The sequence below is a fragment of the Mytilus edulis genome, chromosome 6 (assembly GCF_963676685.1).
Source record: "Mytilus edulis chromosome 6, xbMytEdul2.2, whole genome shotgun sequence".
Taxonomy (NCBI): Eukaryota; Metazoa; Mollusca; class Bivalvia; order Mytilida; family Mytilidae; genus Mytilus; species Mytilus edulis.
The window spans coordinates 32,254,632-32,278,150 of record NC_092349.1 but is presented as its reverse complement, the minus strand read 5'-3'; the positions used below and the strand labels follow the sequence as shown (position 1 = coordinate 32,278,150).

General features: G+C 32.4%; 1 protein-coding gene across 2 annotated transcripts in view; it reads left to right on the top strand.

Moving 5' to 3' along the window:
• Nucleotides 1-4,971: 4,971 nt before the first annotated feature.
• LOC139527543 (plasminogen-like) overlaps nt 4,972-23,519 on the top strand; it is a 94,148-nt gene continuing 75,600 nt past the window's right edge. Inside the window, exon 1 of one of the 2 annotated variants that reach the window (XM_071323051.1) lies at nt 4,972-4,994. The gene's annotated coding sequence lies outside the window, so the exon portion shown is untranslated. The remainder of the gene's footprint in view (nt 4,995-23,519) is intronic. The other variant, XM_071323049.1, reaches the window with a different exon arrangement.

Sequence of the window (23,519 nt, the reverse complement as noted above, 5' to 3'; positions counted from 1 at the left end):
ATCGTCACTTCAATCCCGTTCCCTTTTCACGAATGTGACCTATCGAATAAGACTATTAACCGGGTTTGTACTAATATGAGAAACACGATGGGTGCCAGATGTGGAGCGAATTTGCTTACACTTCCGTAGCACCTGAGATCACCCAAGTATTTAGCGGGGTTAGTGTTGCGTAGTCTTTTGTTTTCCGTGGTATGTTATGTGTACTTTTATTTTGTCTGTGTGTTGTTTTTTTAATCAAATTGTTGATAAATGCATATTGCAATAATATAATAACTACTAACAAAAGTATAACATTGAGCGTCGAGTAGTATTAAAACTATTATGATCATTTTGATAAACGGATATTTATATGTATATTTCCTTTTACATCACACAGATAAAGCTATTATTTCGTTCTGAACACTACACAGTCAAAATTTGTTCACGTGAATTTCACATAAATCTCGCATGAAATATATGTAAATATTTTCATGTGAAATTCACGTGAATTGAGGCTCACATGATTTTCACGTGAACTTTTCATAACAGACAATTGGTATTTTTCATGATTTTACTTAAATTTTAAAATTTAGATCTTGTTTGAATTACTTTATTCTAAACAAATCCTGTGAATTTCACGTGAACAAAATGCATGTGATATTCATGTGAATTTTATGAGTATTTCACATGAGATTCACGTATAACCTCTTTTGAGGTGAAATTCACGTGAGATTCATGAAATTGATGTAAATGAAATTTGCCTGTGTAATAGTTAAGAGAATAATATATTGTTAATTTTTTTAAAGGAATTAATTCATTCCTGTCTTTCTTGTATTTTTTATGAGTTGTAAAACAAAGTATATATCTCTTGGTAAAGAAATAAATGAATAATATTACAAGTATAATATGAATTATGGAAATAACAACAAACACTGATTACAGGATAATCTTATTTGAAAATATAAACTATAGAAATTTTTAAGACAACCCTAAAATTATGCTTTTGATATAAAAAAAAAAAACAATCCATAGAACTTCATATTTTACATGACTTCACGTTTTAGTTTTGTATTGATTTTTGATGCTTCATTTGATTAATTTCATTTCAAAGAACATACTTTATTTTATATTTCGTTGTTGTAGAGTATCAACTATGAAATAATAAACATTAGAAGGTATATGATATAATAGTTTCTTTTATTATGGTCTTGACATGAGCTTAAAACTCTAACATTTCAAAACTTATTGAATTCTCTTTTTTAGTGTCGTATACATTTTCCACTGCTACATTTGAAAGATTTGATTTCATAGAACATAAAACACAGTGCATTAGAGTAGAATATCACGTATTTAGAAGGTACTTGCCTAAAATCCTTGAATATAAGATATTTTCTAAATGAAACATACGTAATCTTCTTGTAAACTCTATAAAAGTTACAAGAATATACTCATACTTAAAACATTTCCATAGATGTAATGTACCATGCATTGCTTTAAACTAACAGTCAAAAAGGTCAAAGTGTAAAAAGTTTTATCTAAATAGTGTTACGTTGAATTTGTAAAAAACAAAACATCGATGGTTTTTTCACAGAACATTAAGCGCCAGCTTTCAAGTTGTTCTATTTGTTTTCGAATTGAACATTGTTGTAAGAATTTTTCGTTTTGATTTTACCTTAGGGTTTGTTTATACTTTTTACTCTTTTTCTTTTTGTTTTATAATAGTATTCCTAGAGTAACTGACACTTTATTATATATTGTTACATTAAATCTTTTTTTTAATATTAAAGATTATTTAGACATGTTATATATATATATCATTTCTTACAACAATGTTCAATTTGAAAATAGAACAACTATAAAATGGCAAAATCAAACGCTGAAATACAGCCTACGAATAGAAAATAATTATCCTAATCCTAACTTGTTATTGTTAAAGTATAAAAAAGAAGATGTGGTATGAATACCAATGAGACAACTGTCCACAAGAGATCAAAATGACACAGACATTAACAACTATAGGTAACCGTACGGCCTTCAACAATGAGCAAAGCTCATACCGCATAGTCAGATATAAAAGGCCCCGACAAGACAATGTAAAACATTTCAAACGAGAAAACTAACGGCCTTATTTATATTAAAAAAAATGACCGAACAAAAAATATGTAACACTTACACAAACGATACCCTTTGAATTACAGGCTCCTGACTTGGGACAGGCACATAATTAAATAATGTGGCGGGGTTAAACATGTTAGCGGGAAAAACATGGGACAGTGGTATAACAGTACAACATAAGAACGAACTATAAAAATCAGTTGAAAAAGGCTTAACTCATTAGATTGACAAAATACCAAAGCATTTACTAATGTAGAATATGGTTGATTAAACCGGGTTTCCTAGCTATTTGAAACTCTCACGTTTTCAAACAATTCATAATTTAGTATTTGACTGATATTAGAGTCGTTGAGTTCGATCTTTATTTATAAGAAAGTGGTACAGTAACCTCCGTGTATGGGACCATATTCTTCATGTTCTTTAAATTGATAAGGTAAATATTTAAAATCTTATCGTGAATATAACCTTTGCAAACCAAATAATGATCTTGAAACGAGGAACATGTTTTCTTGGAGTGTAGTAAACATAAACTATTCACATTGGATCTATTTTTAAAAAAAAACGATGAGAAGATTAATTTAGGTCACTACTAGAATGACCCAAAAACTATTCAATAATTAAATCCTATAACAACAAAAAATGTTGAACAAGTCGGCTTATTTGTGAAACAGTCATTAAAACTGAGGATAGAAGGAGCTTAATTGTTGATGTTTGTTTGTTTTGTTTTCTTTGTGAAAATTACTCAAAAGTCCATGTACGACCAGGAAACAACCATGTATATGTTATATTAATATGGTCAGCATAAATCATTGAAAAACAATAATATATATTAAAATCTTTATTAAACCCTCCCTTCTTAATAAGTATTATATTATATATATAATGGACTTACCACCATGTACAAGAATAGTCATATGACAGAAAAAAGAAATAACGTTGACAAACATATTAAATTTTCCAACTGCAAAAAATATTCTTCTTTTTATATATTGATTATCCTTATACTTTCTGATATACATTGATTTTTGCTAATGAAGTATATCTACACGCTATTCCAACTTCAATCGAATATACCTATTGCATTATTAAACAGTCGTGTATTCCTTGACACAATACGTTATCAAACTTGGCAATAATGGAAAAGCTGATTTTCGTTTGTCTCGGCACCATACACTTTCATGAGAGTGGTTATTATATCTTCGGTGTACGTGTATAGTAAAACTGTTTGTATATTTCTAAATATATTATGTGACACTACTTTCAAATGGCTGCAATAAGTCGTAAAGTATACTTGTATCTGCAATATGTGTGATAGTATTATGAACATTTTCGCAAGCAGGCTTTCGGTATTTGTAATTCCAATCATTAATCAGCTTTAAGCGATTTTTCAAGTAATCATTGTAAGCATTTATCAGCCAATAATATGATTACATGTTATTTAATTTAATTCACTACTTTTCAAAATACATGTACCTTGTAGTCCTGAATACTTTCGGTTACAAGAGGGGGAGTCTACGTCATCACGCAGGGTGTCGGCAATTGAAATTAGACCACCATCTTGTCGCTTCAAGGTAAGAATTGTACTTATTATGCCAGTTATATGAGGGTTATGATTATACAAGATAGTCCACCAAAGACTATATAAAGTAGGAAAATAAATGAGCCATCGCTCAATATTATTGGTTATCTCAATTTTGCAAACACTTCGATACCAGTTTTAGGAATTAGGTCAACATGCAGGATATCGCCAAAATTTTTCATAACAACATCTTGATTATCAGGAACCGCCCACTTTATCAACAAATGAACATGTCCGAATTCTGTATTGTACTAGGGGAAAATACTTGTTACTCACAAATATCCGTCATTATGGTCGAAAAAACGTCTTATTTTTTAAAAATGGAAAAAGGATGTCGGCACCACATCGAAAATCGAAGGATGTCGGGGACACACTAATATGTACTATTTTTAACACGTATGTTATTCAACATGTGACTAGATCGAATTTAAAACTAATGGTCATGACAAGACGCAAATCAAACTTAAACTTGTACAGGCGGAAACGATCGCGAATACAATCTGATGTTGAAGTGGTTCTCATTGGGGTCTAATCGTGATGCGGGATTGCCGATTTTTTGTAAGCGTGACACGTGAAAGTCAAATTATTGTGCCGTGAAAACGGGAAACGAAGTCAAGCGGGACACGGGAAATTACAAAAAAATGATAATTGCTTACATATATAGTGTAAGCTGGATACGGGAATCTGACAAAACAGTAAGCGGAATACGGGAATCTGACAAAACAGTAAGCGGGATCCGGGATCAGAAACCCCCGTTGAACAACCGACCAGATCGCCCACTAAATCGCCATCCGTAAAAAAAATCAAAACCATGCATATCCTCATTTGTCATCAGAATAAAATCGCCTGGCAAAAATATTAAGTTTTCCCCAATGTCAATTACTGAAGAAATTTCAACAAAACCGTCAGTAGACTTGAGCAAATGTCACGATAGAGGACCAATAGGGCCATGCATACGATTGTTTGCAGATCAACTTCAAAACGACATGTTACATGAAATGGAAAATGAAATAAAGGATCCCCCAAAAAATGACAAACAGCAAGAATTGATAGCACTTGCTCCTGCAGTTCAGTTCCGTATTCTAATGTATGGTTGAACAACGTGTAGTTAAATAAGATTGTTTTTTTAATCTGGTGTCTTGGATGACATTGCATAATTGTCTGGGTGGAATGCCTTTACCAGCATAGTTTCCCATGTGATCTTTTTGTACTGTAGAGACATGAAAGTTCGAGTAAAAAGCCAAATTATAGTACAGTTAGACTATATAAAACATTGCCATGCATAGTTTGTTCAATTGGCAAAGCAAACACGCTTTTAGAGGTAAGCAATAAACATTTTAATTGTATTATACATCTACCTTAAATTCAGAGCGTTCGTTAGCATTAGAAAAATTAATTGTATTACACATCTACCTTAAATAAAGTGTTTATGTTTTAATTTATAATTTACATTTACGGTATATTTTTTGGCCATTTCAACAATTTTTTATAATTCTGGTACCTTTGATAACTATTTGCAGTAATGCTGCTACATTTAGTAGGGAAAACAAATATAATTTTGAAAAACTGATAAAATGTTCAAAACTTTATATTAATGGGAATTTAAAACACTGACAACAAGGACCTGTTAGTGTGTATGCAACGCAGCGTATACAATAATAAAAGACTGCAAGGACCTGTTAGTGTGTATGCAACGCAGCGTATACAATTATAAAAGACTGCAAGGACCTGTTAGCGTGTATGCAACGCAGCGTTTACAATTATAAAAGACTGCAAGGACCTGTTAGTATGTATGCAACGCAGCGTTTACAATTATAAAAGACTGCAAGGACCTGTTAGTATGTATGCAACGCAGCGTAAACAATTATAAAAGACTGCAAGGACCTGTTAGTATGTATGCAACGCAGCGTATACAGTTGTAAAAGACTGCAAGGACCTGTTCGTGTGCATGTAACGCAGCGTATACAATAATGTTGTTCTATAGAAAAAAGTAGAAATGTTAATTAATGTGTTCAAATGAAAACGATTGCTGATTATTTCAATATAATGCTCCTCGTTTCTTTTAAGTTTATAAATGAGAAGTATATGAGTGACTGTGTCCTTTTGTGGTACATTTTTTTTCTATATACTTCAAATTGTTTGTTTTCTTTTAAATTTATCTTAAAAATGTAAACGTATAATAACCTTGGAGTTCGAATGATGCGCTTTCTAGTACTACACTCAGTATTCAAGTAACAACAATCATAACGTATCATCATTTTAAAACGTATGGAAAGCTTAAATCTCCTCAATATGGCTTCCCTTCCCGAATATCACCCACATGTGGCAATGGAATTTGAAAATGATAATATCATTTTACATAAGACCAGCAAATTTCTTTCTTATAACACAATTGATTAGGCACAAAACAGAATAATGCAATTGTGAAGGGCCATGTTGGTGCCATAAGTTTAACACTGGTTCTCCGTTAAAGTGTCCAACGTCAGAGTAGAAAATGATAAAACATAAATTGCATCAAAACTTGTTTATAAAGAACATAGAACATCCTCATGGTGTATTCTAACCACCCTATAAATTTCAGCATGTCATATTTTACCGTTAGTTTGTAATAATCAAGACAGTTTAGATGAAAGAAAATTAAAAAAAAGATATATTTAACGCCATTTTATTTCCTTTGACGTCGTGATTTTCAATACCAAAATGCTTAACAATTTTTTTTTTATTAATTCACGTAAACTTTTATTTCTTGTTTCTCGTTTTTCTTGTTAGTTTAAATTAAGCGTAATATTCAGTCATTTTTGCATTATTATATAAGTCTTTTTTTATCTCTTCAACACTAATTTAGGTGATAAATCTGCCTTTCTGCTTTTTCAGTGTGAATAAGTATGCTAAACAATCCAGTCAGGATGTCAGATCTGTACAAAGCAGGATAAATATTGATATCGTGTTAAAATGTTTTTAACCCGAATATGTATATAATTTGCCAATGAATCCTCCTCCTTTTTATCATTATTTCATTTACCAATCTGTGTTACCGTGACTTATGACTGTTGTGGTCATACTTATATCGTAAACAAATATATAAATTTTAAACTGTTTCAATTTCAGAATGCACAAGAGTGGCGTATAACGCTTGAATCCCTTGCTTTGGTCTAGTACTGCTTTGAACATTTCTTTCGAAGCCGAAACTCAATTCTTGTATTGTTGATGGGTTCAATGTGTCGGAACTTTGAAGAAGAAAAAAATAAGGAGAGAGACGAGAAGTGTCTATCAGTTTTGTGTGCAGACCAATGGGAGTATGTTCTTAAAATTGAACACTCTAATATAACAATTAGAAGATGTGGTATGATTTTAAATGAGACAAATCCAGTATACATTTAACAAATTAAGATAGTCGGTAGAGTAAATTCGTTACATAGTGTGTTAGTGACCTAATACGACATATACAGGGTCAGTAAATTCCATATGAGGTTTCATTTTGGCTCAAACTCCATTATGGAATTTTCTGACACCGTATATATCGTATTAGATGTAGGTCACTAACACACTATGTAACTGACAATATCTGACCAAAGTTTAAACGAATCACTTATTTGATAATGTTTATAGTTTTTATAATACTACAATTTACAAATATAGGATATAAGATTTATTTGTATATGTTTTCTGAACGCACAGTGGCAAATATTTCATGTAGATTTATGACCGGGAGAAGAATATTTAAAAAACAAATAAGATCTTGCATGCGTTGTCGGTGATAAACAATTTATAAAGGTTCAATATAAATATATAAAACAACAACGATGAGAGATACACGACAAGAAATAATCCAGCAAAATATGAAATATAAAATCATTTTCATAGATAATTTTTTCATCCTCTTAGTTGGTTTGCTGTAGTCTATTCATCTCACTGACTTTAATTTTAAGACAACCATAAACGACCAAATAAACAGCTTCTTCTAGTTGATCCTCTTATGCTAGTAGAATCATGCATCCTATTCCGCTTGAATATCAGATAGTAATTTGAAATAATTCAAGATATATGAGATGGTTTACAAATTAAAAAATAAAGACAATATCCCCTTCCCCACGCCAACCCCTAAAAAAGGAATAAAAAAAAAAGACAATCAAGTTAAGAATAGAAATAACATTATTTGGTTGAAAGGTAAAACAAAATGCAAATTGAAAAAAAGGTAAAATAAAAAACAACAGAAATAATGAATAAAAATAAAAGGGATAAATGATTTGAAGAATAATGAAACTTTGCGTCTTCTGCATATTAAATTTATTATTGACAATATTCTAGTAGATCATTCCGGATGAAATGTTTGACTTTCAAATTGGTAGTAAACGCAATTGTTCAAATGCAATTACGATGCATATTTCATACATCCATAAGCATCGGTTTTTTCGCTAAACTCCCGATCTTGCACGAGTTAACGTATAATTTTGTCTCCTTTTGCAGGCAAATTTAACCTTTAAATACATCATCCTCCTGCATTGTGTCAACAATTATTTTTATAGTTTTACACACTTTGATAAAATAGTTTGTGACAGATGTCAGACCACGATAATCATAAGCAACAAAAAGATCTGCAATAGTTGGTGAAAAACAAGATATATATTCCATGCGTTCGAAGCGTTTTTTTAATTAATCTTCATCATTTACGCCCAGCGACAAGTATTTGAAATATAATGATGTCATACGTGTGTTATTGATACAGGCATGACAATATATCTTGTCAAAATTTTATCGTAAACAGAAGTTTTCAAATGCAGGAACTGAACATAAGAATTTTACAGAAAAGTGCATATATTTATTACTGACTAGAAAAAATGGCCAAAAGAATTACAGAGTTCAGAAATGTAGACCCCTCACCTAAAACAGACCGTAATATATATATACAGTGTATCATTGTAACGGGGAGTTTTTTTCGAAAAGAATGTTGTACAAGGTTTTTTTAATAATATATATTATGCCCTTTAGGCCGACGTCGTAATTTCATTTTATTAATTTTATTAATGAAAGAAAGTACACTACAGCTCAGGTGGAGTTTGCTTTGTCCACCCGTTCATAGTGGGAGTGGGCACCGGGTGGATAAAATTGTTCGCTTGCCCACTCTGCCCAACCATAGGAGTGGGCATGCAATTTCTTTTGTTTAATTAAAAGACTTGCAAGTACAGTTAATTGGAAAAAGCAGATAAGATAAAAAGGAAGATGTGGTATTATTGCCAATGAGACAACTGTCCACAAGAGACCAAAATGACACAGACATTAACAACTATCGGCCACCGTACGGCCTTCAACAATGAGCACAGCCCATACCGCATAGTCAGCTATAAAAGGCCCCGATAAAATATTTGTAATCATTATTTTTACAAAAAATGAGATTATAACTAGGGTAGGCTGCCCACGGTGGGCCGGTGGAAAAAACAAAATCCGACCGGGCTGTTGTGTAATTTAAAGCTTCCCTCCTGGTGCAATACGAAAACACTCATAAGAAAGAGCAATTGGTATGGCTACTTACAGTTGCATAATTGTTAAATCTTGTTGAATTTAAGTTCGAATTTATATTATTCAAAGACGTTTCATATCTTGAATATTGATAACGGGTTTAAATTATTTACTTGCTATAAAACGTCCGTTTTTTTTTTCTTCTGCTTTTAGATTTGAGAAATAAGCAACTCTGATACACTCAAACAATTGATTAATAAAAGTTGGTACATGGTGTCCTCGTATGTCTTCTGGTAACAATATATTATTGATATTTAAGTGATATATCCATCATCCGTTATAAGTATCTAATATGTTATTTGGCATGCCATACTCGATAAAAGGTGCGGACGTGTTAGAAAGCACCCTTTACCAAAATGTCAACGGAGATTACAATCCACGGAGGTTACATTTCGACGATTTCGTCATTTATGAACCATAATATGAGTATCTGAAGATAAAAGTTGTTTTAAAATTAAATGTTGACACCGTTATCGATCTGTTGGATGTGGAGTTTATTTATAAAATTGGTGTTTGTTAAGAATTGACCATTCCACGGAGGTTACATGCTAAACAAATAAAATCTTTGCAGTTTTCAACTTTGTTTAGTTTCCAGACTGATGCAATTGGGAATAAATGACCATTGTTATAAATAAAACTATTTGTGGTAACCTTATAATAAAATTTTACTTATATCACACTCTGTGTTGTACTAAATATTTTGTCCTGCTTGGTCTTTTATTTATCTACGGAAATTTCAGGTTTACGAAGAAAACATTATGGACGGCCGGTACGACCACGATCGTTGTGAAAACTATACTACACTTTATATAAATTAAAAATATAGATAATAAAGAAATCTAAAATTCTCAGATATAATTATAACAAGCTACGGGTATATTACTCGAAGTCGTTAGGTTTGCTTTCTAATGGTGGGACAAAATAACGTCATAAAATGGACGCTTTAACAGAGAACCAGTTTTAACCGAAGATTCCTTTTAGAGAAATGGATGGTTGTCCGGGCGACTGGTGCAGATATAAAACAGAATTGCTCACTTGATGAGAAAGGCATGACACTTTGCATAGTAGTTCTTGGTTACACATGTATATACCATTGATTTCAGCTATGGACCCACTCTGAAAAATCAAATATGGCTGTCATTTTCAAGATGTCGGAAAAATGGTATATATCAAGATTGCCCTAAAGGTATTCTATATAATTTCGGAAATTAAAGTAATGAGTCTTTAAAAATGGACTTTATGTTCTTGAATTTGTTATCAATTAATTTTAAAATATAAAAAAAAAAATGGGTTATTTCTATAACACATACATTTGCAAATATGGCTGCATATTCATAAACAAATAGTGAAATTTAAAATGTTAATCAATATGTTACATGCTATTGTAATTGTTCTTTAAACGCTTTCATTTTTAATGGTTGAAATGAAATAGGTCGAAACGAGTCGATCGAACGTTAATATAGGTCGATTAAATGTGGTGGAATAGTTTGAAACTCATCTGAACTTTGAGGCAGTGCCGAGGGCACCTTGTCTCGTGTCTCTTCAATGTCACGTCTTACATCATTTATCGAGTTTTCATCTGCAGTACCCACTACATCGTCACCTTTTCTTTTTGTACATTTCTTGAGGCGGGTTAGACCATTGCCGTCTTTTAAAATGGTTAAGGGGCAATTATTTCCTGTTCCAACTACGTGAGAAACCAATTCGCAACTATTCAGCAAGCATGGTCCTAAATTGACTCCTGGTCAGCTCTTTTATTAGTTTTAATGGTAACAGTCATTTTTTTAATTTGGCGGATCAGTGATGGTTCGTTTTATGCAATTTTGCTGAGTTAAAATCTTATTTCCACTGTTAACACATGCCGCATTTATCACTTTATTGTGGATAGTTATTGTTGGAGTACTTATGTTTATCACTGCGCTCAGTGTGTCAAAAATATCATAGCCTAAGTATAACATCGTCTGTTAATGGCTCTTTGCACATATCCCATTGTATGTTTACTCTATTAATGTCGAGAGTCGTTCTTTATATCTTCACAATAACAAGCTGTTAACCAAAACCACGTAGCGTTACGTTTTCCAAACTCCATTCTCTGCTGGAATTAATTTGTCATTTACTAATGTTATCATTGCAGCAGTGTCCACAATCATGCTCACATTATGGTCATGTACAGTACCTCGTACTTCTGACCTCTTTCAAATGGTTCGTCTGATGACAATATCAGACGAGGCCGTGGGCCTCTGTTCAATTTTGTGATGAGGTGATGTTTCATGGTCAATAAACTTTGAAATCGTGTGTTGGCCTTATGACCCGACCCTTTGCTGTTTAAAGACTCCATCGTTGGGGTTGCCCTTTGATTAGCTTCTTATCCTGGTGGAAGTGACCGTTGTCTGCAATAACCGGGATTTCTTGAGTTTATCAGTCGAGATGTTAACCGTTGTCTTTAGGGACTATATGATCTCTAGCTTAGTGGGGGTGTTGCTGATCGATAGGCATTTAGCTTAGGTGTATTTCTATCTGGCAATCTACCGCGATTGTATTGCTCAGGAGATCTTCCACGTGTATATTGATCATGTGATCTTCCATTGAACTGGTGATCTTTTATGATTATTTAAACCGAGGTCATATTGATCGGCTAATCCACGGTTATGCTGATTTGTTCAAAGCATAACATCAGCTAGTTTTGTGACAATTTGTCTGAGATTATTCTCATAATTATCAAAAGGACTGCTCATATTGCCATTATCGGTCGGTAATACTGTGTCATCAGCAAATTAAACTTGCCGATGGTCATAATTGGCACTTGTTTATCCATATATCGCCATCTGGTTTGCTAATGAGGTTTTCAATTGTTTAAACGATTTGTTAAATGTTTCTGGGTTACTGTCTATTTCATGCCTTGAAGAATCTTTGTGTTTATATCCTCGACGGAATGCTTCGGTTCCAATCTAGTTTGGTCGTCTTTCTTTCTGAAGCACTGCTCCAAATGAATGCCTTTTTTAAGGCCTTTGAATCATTATCTGTGTCTACCTTGCAAGCGTACTCAAAGCCAACATCAGCCTGGCAGCATGGGGCCTACAAACATTTTTCCTGTTTTCCCGTTGTCAACGTCCGGCAGTTCGTTCAAACTTGTAAATAAATGCCTCTTCTTTAATTGAGTTTATGCATTTTTGTGGGCTTCGGCTCCGGTCCCTGGCACCAAGATTTTCTTGTCATCGGGTCTATTCTCTCCCCAATAAGGAGTCAGAAGAAGAGGTGTTGTCACACTGTTTTGGTGTCCACCTCTCTTTCCTGTATCGGTCAGTGGAGACGCCTGCTGTTATGGGTAGCCTGTTAGAGCTCCTGGAGCTAACGAGGTTGTCATTATAGGTGTGATAAATGTGGGATTTGCCATTGACTCGACGGGGATTATTTGGCTTAGAAGATTGCCGGAATTTTAACTTCTTTATTTCGATTGTCTACTTATTCATTTACAACAGAAGCCAGTTGTTTTTGAACAGCGGTATACTACTGTTGCCTTTATTTAAATTGAACTGTGTCTCCTTCCTCAGTTGATGTCAGATTTTCCATTCGTCTCACCACAACATTTAATATCTTATTGGTCTTAACATTAATTTCGTCAAGCAATTATTACTAGCCTTGTGGGCTATCCTGTCTTCAGAGATATTTCTCTCATCTGTTCGTTATTAATATTCATTGCCTCTTTCTGTTCAGCTTGAAACGCAATGAGACCAACACATATTTTATCATCCGCGCTTTGCTCTGTTCTATATTGCGGTAAATCTCAGCTGTACTTTGAGTATTAGATTTTCTATCTGCTAAATATGCTTGGTACAATTGTTTAATAGTCATTCCTGAGCTGTCCTCTGTTAAAGCGTCTTCAGATATGGGTTTCTCCATATCCCAAGTGATTCAGTTTCTGCCATTTCAATGTTCATGTATTTGTTGTCCTCAATTCCTGCCATTTCACTGATATGTGTTTAAATGATTCTCAATTCAAAGTTTAATATCTCAAATTGCAAAATATTGCCACCCAAGAAATAAGATAGGCACTGAATAATATCTTAAGGCATATTAATCCAAATCACAGCTTGTATGTGTGACCAAAGGCAACAATAAGTGCAGCTTTTAATGAAAGCTACTCTGGCAGTTTGTTATAAAAGTTACTACTTTGTGTATGAAATTACAAGCAAGGGAAAATAAAAAAGTACAGAACTGGGACAGATACTAAATGATACTATACATTAATAAAATGCTTATATTCAGGTCAATTTATTCTCAATAATGAATATTTGCTTATTTTTCAAGGCGGCCATTTTGAAAATAGCGGCCACTTTGTATTTCAAAGATAGATCAAAACAAAATCTTGCAAAGTACACCAAGTCATTCAAATATGTTGATGTTGTGTGTGTAATACTGGAAAATATTTGAGAACATACGGCAGACATCTTGTTAGGCAAGAGTATTTGATGATTATGCAAATGATGTCATACTGCCTTACATAAAATCTTGCTTCGATACGTATTCAAGAGTAGACATTGTATTTGATGTTTACTAAATGAATAATTTTAAAGCTGTGACAAGACAAAGGCAAGGTTATTGTGCTAGACGGAAAGGTGTTGGTTCTGGTAGAACATCAAGGGTTTGGAGTAGTTTTCTCTTTGAAGATGGCAACGAAACGAAATTGTTCAAGTTCCTTGCCGACAAAATTGCTTCTTAAGAGACTAATAAAAATGTGTACGTTACTCATGGTGAAAATATTCTTTGCAATTTCAATAAGGATACTTCCTATCTATTCCCTTGTAATCATGAGGAAGCGGATACACGAATGTTTGTCCATGTTCGGAATGATAATGAAAAGTGTTGTAAAATGTAATTGTAGGTAGTACTGACACAGATGTAATAGTATTAGGAATTACAGCAATCGCAAAATTAGGTAGAGCGAATTGTGGATATGTTATGGAAGGAATAAAGCCTTTTAAAGACTTCCTGTACGTGACATATCAAATGCGTTTGGTCTTTGTGCAGCTGCTCTTCGTTTCGGCCATGCATTCAGTTGATGTGGCACTTTGTCGAATTGTCGTGGAAAAGGGAAGAGGTCAGCTTGGATAACAATGGAAGTTTTTCCAGATGTAACGGACTTTTTTGGGCTTAAGTATGAAACGAGGCACGATGTGAATTGTTTGCCAGGAAGCAGCGGCATTGTCATGCAATTCCGCGTACAAGAGGTTCTTTTCCAAAGCACATCGAAAGAGAAGTAGATCACGGAGGACATATTTGGCCTCAGCCTGATTCATGTATTCGACAGGTAAATGTACAAAGTCTTGAACACTGGGGTTGGATGAAAGAAAGAATATATGACAGTTGGAAACCAAAAGGGACTTCTTTTAATGACGTTGCATCATATTTTATGTATGTTTGTCAGAAAATTATTAGATAAGCAACCTGTCTTTCTACCCAAACTAGGCATTTAATCTTAACAAAAAGTGTTATCACTTGTTAAGTTGATGGAAATTATTTATTTTCAATGTTTTTCCCGCCAATTTGGAACCGGAAGTCACCACTTGTCTTCATTTATGTGTTGTTGTGTCGTTCTTATGAACTGTTATTTACGTTTTATCATAACTTACATTCGATTTTACCTATAACACATCTTTCAAGGATTTACACACTGTATCCAATTGCATATCACGCCATTTGCAAAATAAGCAGTGACCATCTTGAGAATATGGATTTTTTTTTATGGCCAGTTGCTATTTTTTTTTTAATTATCATTTAGGCAACCTTCATACCATATTTCATGCTTGTATCACGATTTGCACAATTATTTCCATATTATCTTCTATTAATAGTTATTTTTTATTCAAAATGATTTAAATGGAAAACAAGTTCATGGACCACTCTTTTGTAGAATGACATTTGGTGTGATAACGTGTAAAAAAAGAAAAAAAAGTCTACGATATTTGACAAATATTAATAATTTGTATAAAAAAAAGTGTTATGTATTTAAATCCACAAGACCAAAATTTGAGACACTATCTGAAATTTCAACCTCAATTTTCTCATAAAGTAGCAATTGATGGTATAAGTTTTATTACATATTTGATTAAATTATGTAAAAAATTGCCTACATGTATATGCAAATTGTCATCAAAATGTCATTGCGGGAACTAAACTGTATCGTATGCCCTGAATTTTTTTTAACTTTGTTCGTTTTTTCTCATGGCATTATCCGCAGCATTACACTGCCTTTTAATACAGGTTGCGAAGTTTAAAGCCAGATTATTTTTCACACTATTATATAACTATGTCCAGATTGTTTATGTTCCTTTAGTTTCAACAAAGAGATACACCAATAAACTTATGATTCTTTTTGTACAGCTACTGAACCACTCAAGTTTCCCGTTTTTCCGTTTTCGCTCCGTTTTTCATTCGTTCCGTTTGCGCGTTTCGTTCATTCCGTTTACGTGTCATGCATTTCATTCATTTCGTTCATTCCATTCCGTGTTCCATTCCGTGTTCCATTCCGTTTATACATGACATAGCATGATAACACGCGTGTTGTTTGGTAAATTGTGAAGCTAATCATTTCGTTTTAGAACGTTTACAGCGTGTGTGAACGATTATATCATTCTAAAACGAAAGGTAATTGGGTTCGTTTCACAGATAAATTTCGTATTTTATAATCACATCATCACATGTATTTTACTTTATTAAAACAAAAACGACAATCACCACATGATGGTCACTGGCTCAGGTCTGAATAGACCGTCTTTTTTAATTAAATGATGTGAAAGTCATTAAAAACTTGTTGAGACATGGAAATATTATATTTTACTTTCATGCTGAGATTAAATGTATTCACAGGTTCATTATTTATTTTTTGTAAAAAAGGATGTTTAAGAATATCCCTATATTAAAATGTACTCTACACATGGCTTACTGGATATACCGAGTTGCAAATATCTACATGTAAAAAGACTGGCTACAACGTAGACCTATATGCACGTGTAGTAAATATGAAAAAAACTCTTATGAAACAGACACACATCTATCTATGATACTAGATACGAAATAAATATATAAAGGTCGACCTCTGATGAGGGTTTACCTGGGATTATTCCCGAAAAAACCCAAAACATTGCATATTAAATTCTAAAGAATTAAGCAATAAAAAGTACGTACGTAGTGTCAGGTCAGAAATATTGATACCATACCATGAATAAGTGGGTTTATGGTCAATTTATAAAACTACAATAAAACGAATGTAGAAAATTGTAGTACGGTAGTTTGTAAATAGTCTTCTTTCTATTTTAAATGATTAAAAAGTAAATGCTGAATAAAATGTATCTACGATTGCTTAAAACATAGAGACAATATTTCAGTAAGTCTGTGTTTCATTTAATTTGATTTAACAAGCTAGATTTATATTTTTTCTAATACAGCTACTGTAATCTTAGTATTATAGGAAAATATTTTTTTATTTGCATATCATAAATACAATGAAATATCATGCATATGAAACATGTATATGCAGCCTTGTGTTTAAGTTTAGTGGACTATTGACAATAACATATTTCTGTAAAGCTAAAAAGACATTTTATTGCAACAAATGTGTATTAATTAAAGTGGTGACAACGTTTCCGAGGATTTCATACATTTTTTAATCAATCCAAATAACCAGCGTGCGTACTCTGCAGGACATCTTTTGAAAACTTGCCAGACATTTCACACTTAGCTTAGTTGTTTAACAGATAATTATTCTAATGCCAATCATTAAATGGAACTTTTATTTTTGTTATTTTTAGCAAATGAGACTAATAAAGATATTTATATATTTACATTAATCTTGATTTTTTTTGGTGTTTAAAATTTGTTCAGAAATATAATTCAGTATTTTTATTTCCTTTATTTGAAATGTTTACGCTTTCAGCTAATCTGACAATAACAGTGTAGTTATAACGTGATACATATTAAGAGAATGATAAACGAAAAAAAAAGTCACAGGAAAAAAGTCCCGGGAAAAAGGTCACAAAGTCCTTAGAAAATAAAGTCACCGGAAAAAAATCCACAAGAATAAAAATCACAAGAAAATAATTACAGGGAGCTGACAATGCGGTATGGGCTTTTCTCACAGTCGAAGGCCGTACGGTGACCTTTATATATAAATTTGTTAAAATCTCTGTGTCATTTGATCTCTTCTGGAGAGTTATCGCATTGCAATCATACCACATCTTCTTTTTTTTTATATATGTGTTGTGCTAAAAAAAAACACAAAACCATTACAAGTTGTCGATTTATTCATTGACAGTTGCTTTTTCAGTAGTGAAACCGTTAATGAAAACAGTCACGTACTTTGACGTCCAAAATTAATTTGAATAAGCATAGCATACTTATAGATACATGTATGTAAGTTTGACACTAGTAATTTTGAGGCCCTTTATAGCTTGTTGTTCGCTGTGAACCAAGGCTCCGTGTTGAAGGCCGTACTTTGACCTATAATGGTTTACTTTTTTCAAATTGTTATTTGGATGGAGAGTTGTCTCATTGGCACTCACACCACATCTTCCTATATATATATCTGAGGGCTGTATAGCCAGTCAAGGTCTTTGAAAACTTCCATCATCATCATCAATGGCTTTTTTTGGGGGGTGGGGGGGGGGTAAAATTATAGATTATGATGATATTTCTAAAAACTTGTGATCTTTTTACAAATTTCCGTTAACTAGAAATTAAAATACAGCCCTAAACGTTGCTGATGAGAGCATTTTAGAAAACCATAAATAGTATGGTGTAGATATTTCAGCTTTGTCTTAAAATTTGCAATAAAAAAGTACCTTCAAATATTCAATCAAAACTCTTTTGAAACAAAGAAATTTGTCCAGATATATACATGTTGTATAAAGAATATTTGTTTCCGTGTTCTATTCCGTTTATGCACGACATAGAATTTTCCTTTCCTAATCAATTGCACTCATGACTTAAAGTAATGTGAAATTTTACAACAAATCATCTACAAAATTGTACGTTAGTGTCAGTAAGGACAAAAAGTTATATTTAGTGTAAAGTGCAAAGTCCCAAAAAATGTAGTTGGAGTTATGAATTTTCGTTAAATCATATATATCACATTTTATAAGAAATATTAACATTAAACCGGGATAAACAAAAAATCTCAATATTATACTAAGAAAAGAATATTCAATGAATATTATACAATAATGCTTCGTCGCAAATTCGTGTAAAACCTTAGACAAATAGTACAGTTGCATTTTATCGACTAGTCAGTGTTCTGAACTTATGATAACAAATAGTTATAGCGTATTAAGGACGAGAAAACGAATAAAAAGCTATATTTCGCAAGAAACAAATATCCACCAGAGACAAAATGACTTATAGATGTTAAACTGGTTCGCCGTTCCATCTATACATGTAGCTTTGCATTTCGAGGTGACCACAACAGGGGTTCAGTTTGTATAGATGTGAATTATTAAAGGTCGCCGTCTCAAAATCCTATGCACGTTTGAGTTTCAATCCCGCAATAATTACAAGGGTACATCAAAGTGACATATAATTAATATTCGTTAATTTTATATACTCAGAATGAATAGCTTGATCGTTTATACAGAGAATAACATAAATTTAAAATAAAAAAATATTTGGTATGATTGCAAACTAGACAACTATTAACCAGAGTAGATGACAGATGAAAGTAACCATAAGTAACCTATAGAAAATCCATACCGAATAGTAAGCTCTAAGAAGGTTCCGAAACAAAACAATTCAAACCAGGAAATAAGTAATCATGTTGCTGTAAAGACTTTATAACAGTTGTGTTTATGAATGAAATGGTTAAAGAAAGCATCAATCTGTCGATTGCTTTCTTTTGCTTACTGCGCTACATCGATGAGTGTCAATTTCATTTTTCCCGAAAACAGAAATGTTTTGTTAAAAAGAAAAAAAACAACCTAAACATCAGAGATACATTTAATTTCAGTTCTGTTCCTGTATCAATTCGCAGTTTTTCTTCAATATTTTTTTCTTATATGCGAAGGGATCCCGTGCCTTCAGTTAGGTTTAGTATCATATAACCGAACTTTTAATTATAATATAATATACTAGTAGGAACTAATAAATAATTCGGTCCAAGGCCTGATTGATGAAAGGGAATTATCGATAACACAAAATGCAGGAAATAGTTGTGTACAAGAATTGAACCACGCTGAAGTACATCCATTATTCATAGTTCATTATCTATTAACTAATCAAATGGTCGCCTAGTTACAGTAACTGTAAGTAGAAAAGGGTATAAATTTGCATCTGCATGGATAGTAAGATTGTACAATTAAAAAGTAAAACGCTGAGTATTCCACATGCCTTAGGTGTTAATTGACTTCTTAATTTATGACTTAATAGTATTATATTATGTAAACGAATTGAGAATCTGATTTATTCTTCCCGTAAAGTGGACAACCTTAGCGTGAATACAAGTACTTCTTCGTGACAATTACAGCTAATTTCTTTATTCATGCAGGGTAAGACTTTGGTATGTTTGATTGCTTTGTTTGTATATTGACAATTGGAATAAGAATAACTTTCAATCAAATTTTAATATAACATATACTTGTTTTAATAATGCCTGTCTATATTGTTTGCAGAAGTCGATCTTTATAATAGTGCTTAAACTAACGTTAATACAAACAAAGCAAGCAAGCCAACTGAAGTTTTACTCTACAAGCATATGAAATTAGCTGTAATGGTACAATTAAAGCCAGGAGCATTTGAGATCGTAAATAAATTACTGCAACCTAAAACACAGCCGTAGTCCGTTTTAAAATCGTTTAATGTGTCATTGTAAACAAGGATTTGTATAGTTTCACTATACAAATCCTTGTTGTAAATAACGTTGTCTTGTCAATATAATTTTTGTTTCTTTTATTTAAATGATTCTCATATTGCTTGTTCATGTGAACTTAAACACTTAATCGGGAGAGTGTGTGTCCATGTCTGCATGGTCACTGCTTATCAATCGTAATCCTCAACAATGTAGTGAACTTTCGGGAATTATCGCGTGATTTAATAGCTCGGATTTTTAGATTAGATATGCGCCGTTAAATATGAAACTGATCTTACTAGGATCAATTTTAGAATAAAAGTGCCTTAACCTTTGTTAAGTTATCGCATGCACGTGAGTAACTTACTTAAAAAGTACATGATTTCGTCTTCGCCGTTTTACTAAACATACAGCTTTTTAGAAAACACTATACTGCATATAAGATATATTCATGTACCCCCCCCCCCCCGAAAAAAAGAACAAACAAAAAACAACAACACACCAGTACATCATTAGAACCCCAATTTATTCATCGTGGAAATATTGCGCTTAAAAAGAGGGGCAAAAGATGGCAGATTCAAACTCATAAATCGAAAATAAACTGACATCGCCAAGGATAATAAAGAAATAGTTAAACAGACAAATAATAGTTCACAGAACACAACATAGGAAACAAGGACTGAGCAACACAAACCCCACCAAACACTTGGTTGATCTCAAGTGTTCCGGTAGGGAAAGCATATCCTGTTCCACATGTGGCACCCGTTGTGTTCTCATATTACCCATAATACCAATTTGATTTGATAGCTTTGTTTTAATTTCTGTTTTAGATGCGAATTATTCAGTTTTTGGTTAAAATGCACACCATTGATTTTTTTCTACAAAAATGTTTTTGAGGAGAATAAAATTATTAACCCGTATGCATAAATTCTTAAAACATAGGAAACATATAGACAATAACTGTTTAGTGTCTTTAAATATCAGCTGTATGTGTACGAGGCTAAGACACCGGTGTAATGCGAGCTTTAGCGAGCTAATACTCCTGTTTCGAGCCGAGTACAAATACAGCTTAACATTTAATGACACTAAACAGTTATTGTCTTTATCCTGCATTTAATTCTGTATTTTGTTCGTGTTTTGAAAGACACAAAACTTCACATTGTTTTGCATTTATTTTCGATTTGAAATCCCTTGCGTCCCGCAAAGTAATATTAAAATCACAAAATCAGCTGAAGACGGGTTGAAAAAAAAGAATCTCGAATGGTCAACAATATTACATCGCTTAAGGTAAATTATTGTTTATTTTAACATAACAACTAATTTCAGATCTAGATCTAGGTGAGGGCGTGCAAATATTATAAGTTCATCGATGGGAGCAAAACGAAACAAACTGCAATATTTGTTTTTGCCAAAAAAAAAACAAAAAAAAAACGATACCTCCTGCTTTTAATTTAATCCTTTAAAAGTCACAACATTGTATAGTAATGCAAGAATATAAGGATGTAGGAGTGTACCATCTTTCAATGTATTTTGTCCTTCTGTATATACTACGTTACAGTAAAGGATTTTTTTTTTTATCGTAGGCGAATATTATTCTATCAAAATGTATGCCCTCAAAATATTTCTTTATTGTTCAGTAGCTGTCAAAATTCTTATTCTATTTTGATGAACACATTTTAGTATTGTATTTTTTCGTAAGAACTACTTTTTCGTCCGGACTATAAGTGAAATACTTGCCACTGTACGTTAAAAAAACGTAACAAAATAATCTAAAAATCAATTCACAAAGCTATCATACATTATATAATACATGCTAATGTGTTGCTATTATAAGTATTTTTTCGAAGTTATATATATGTTTTAATATCAATTTTGAATAGGTACCTGTGTGTCGTAAGTATAACGGTGTCGTTCAATTTTTATTCAGTAGGGGTAACGGGGTTAGCACCAACTTTTTTTTAACGATCAATGCCTTTGAATGTGGTTATATGATTGGAACTTCAATTTATCCTGAGTTGGAACCCACTTTAAAAAAAATGCTGGATCCTCCCATGAATTTTTCCTAATTTCATCATAGATACTTGTATTTAATAAGACTATCCTTGAATTATCCTGGATTTCCAACTTAACATGACGTAAAATTGAGAATGGAAATGAGGAATGTGTCAAAGAGACAACAACCCGACTAAAGAGTCGAAAACAGACGAAAGCCACCAATGGGTCTTCAACACATAGAGAAAATCCCTCACCCGGAGACGTGCTTAAGTTTGCCTCTAAACAAAAAATGTACTAGTTCAGTGACCTTGAACATCAAGCTTAATCCGAAAATTATAAATAAACATATTAAAATTTAGGCAATTAATAAGTTTGCTATAACAATTTTGCCAACGATTAAATCTATCTGAAATAAGTGTACAACAATTAGCAATTTTCTGATTTATTACTAAACTAAATCGGAAATCATCGATGATAAACGTGATTCAACTGTTACATTATCACGATTTTATTTTGACTGTTCAAACAACAGAACAGTTCCCAATTGTGAAATAGATAACGACTTGTTATTTTTCAACCCAGATGTGAAACTTCAAAGAGTGAAGGTGTGATAGACGGATGCTAAAAATCAACATGTAAATTATATGGACGAGTAATAAAAAGGTGTTACATGTATGAAGTTATTCTGGAAACTGTTATCAATTAGCGAGATTCCGATCAAAGCTTTGTATTTGCAATCTTCGAAGAACGCAAGAAAAAAAAGGCAAAAATAAATCTGATATTATAAATGTAAAAGTTCAAAAAGTTTATTTTAACATATTTCTATTTCCAAGCCAATGGTCACCTACTCACATTTAATATATAAACAAATATGTTTTAACTATTTCTTAAGAATATATTGTTTTTAATATTTGGTCTTTATTCTACTTTTCAAGACATTTCCAATATTTGCATATATAATTATAGATATATTTTTTTTAGATATTCAAGGCAGTTTTATTTCTTTTTAGAATGATTCCCTTCTCTTATTTCTAGTTAATTTTCTGTATTTTATAAACGTCTTTTTTTTATAGCGTTAGATATATTTTCTAATTAAATCAACCGTTTAATTGTGTTGAGTCATTTAGGTAAACAGAAAACACAATATAATAAATGATTGTTTTCTTCACAGTATATTCTTGCTACATTATGAAAGTATATTTGTGAGCGTAATTCGTCCTGAACATTCATGATATATGTGCCACTGGACTTCAAGAAACGAACAACCAATCATTACTAGCTAGTGTTTGCACTTGAATAAAAAATAAAAACAAATACACTGTACATGCATATGATAGCGGACTATGCGTGCACTTACAGATAAATGGACTGACTTTGGAAGTACTAGGTTATTTTGAAAAAGGTTAAATATACGGATCATACACTAATGTAAAAGACGGGAAATGATTACACTAAAGTCATGGAAAAAAATGTTTTCCCTCCGTGAAACGAAATAAGAATATT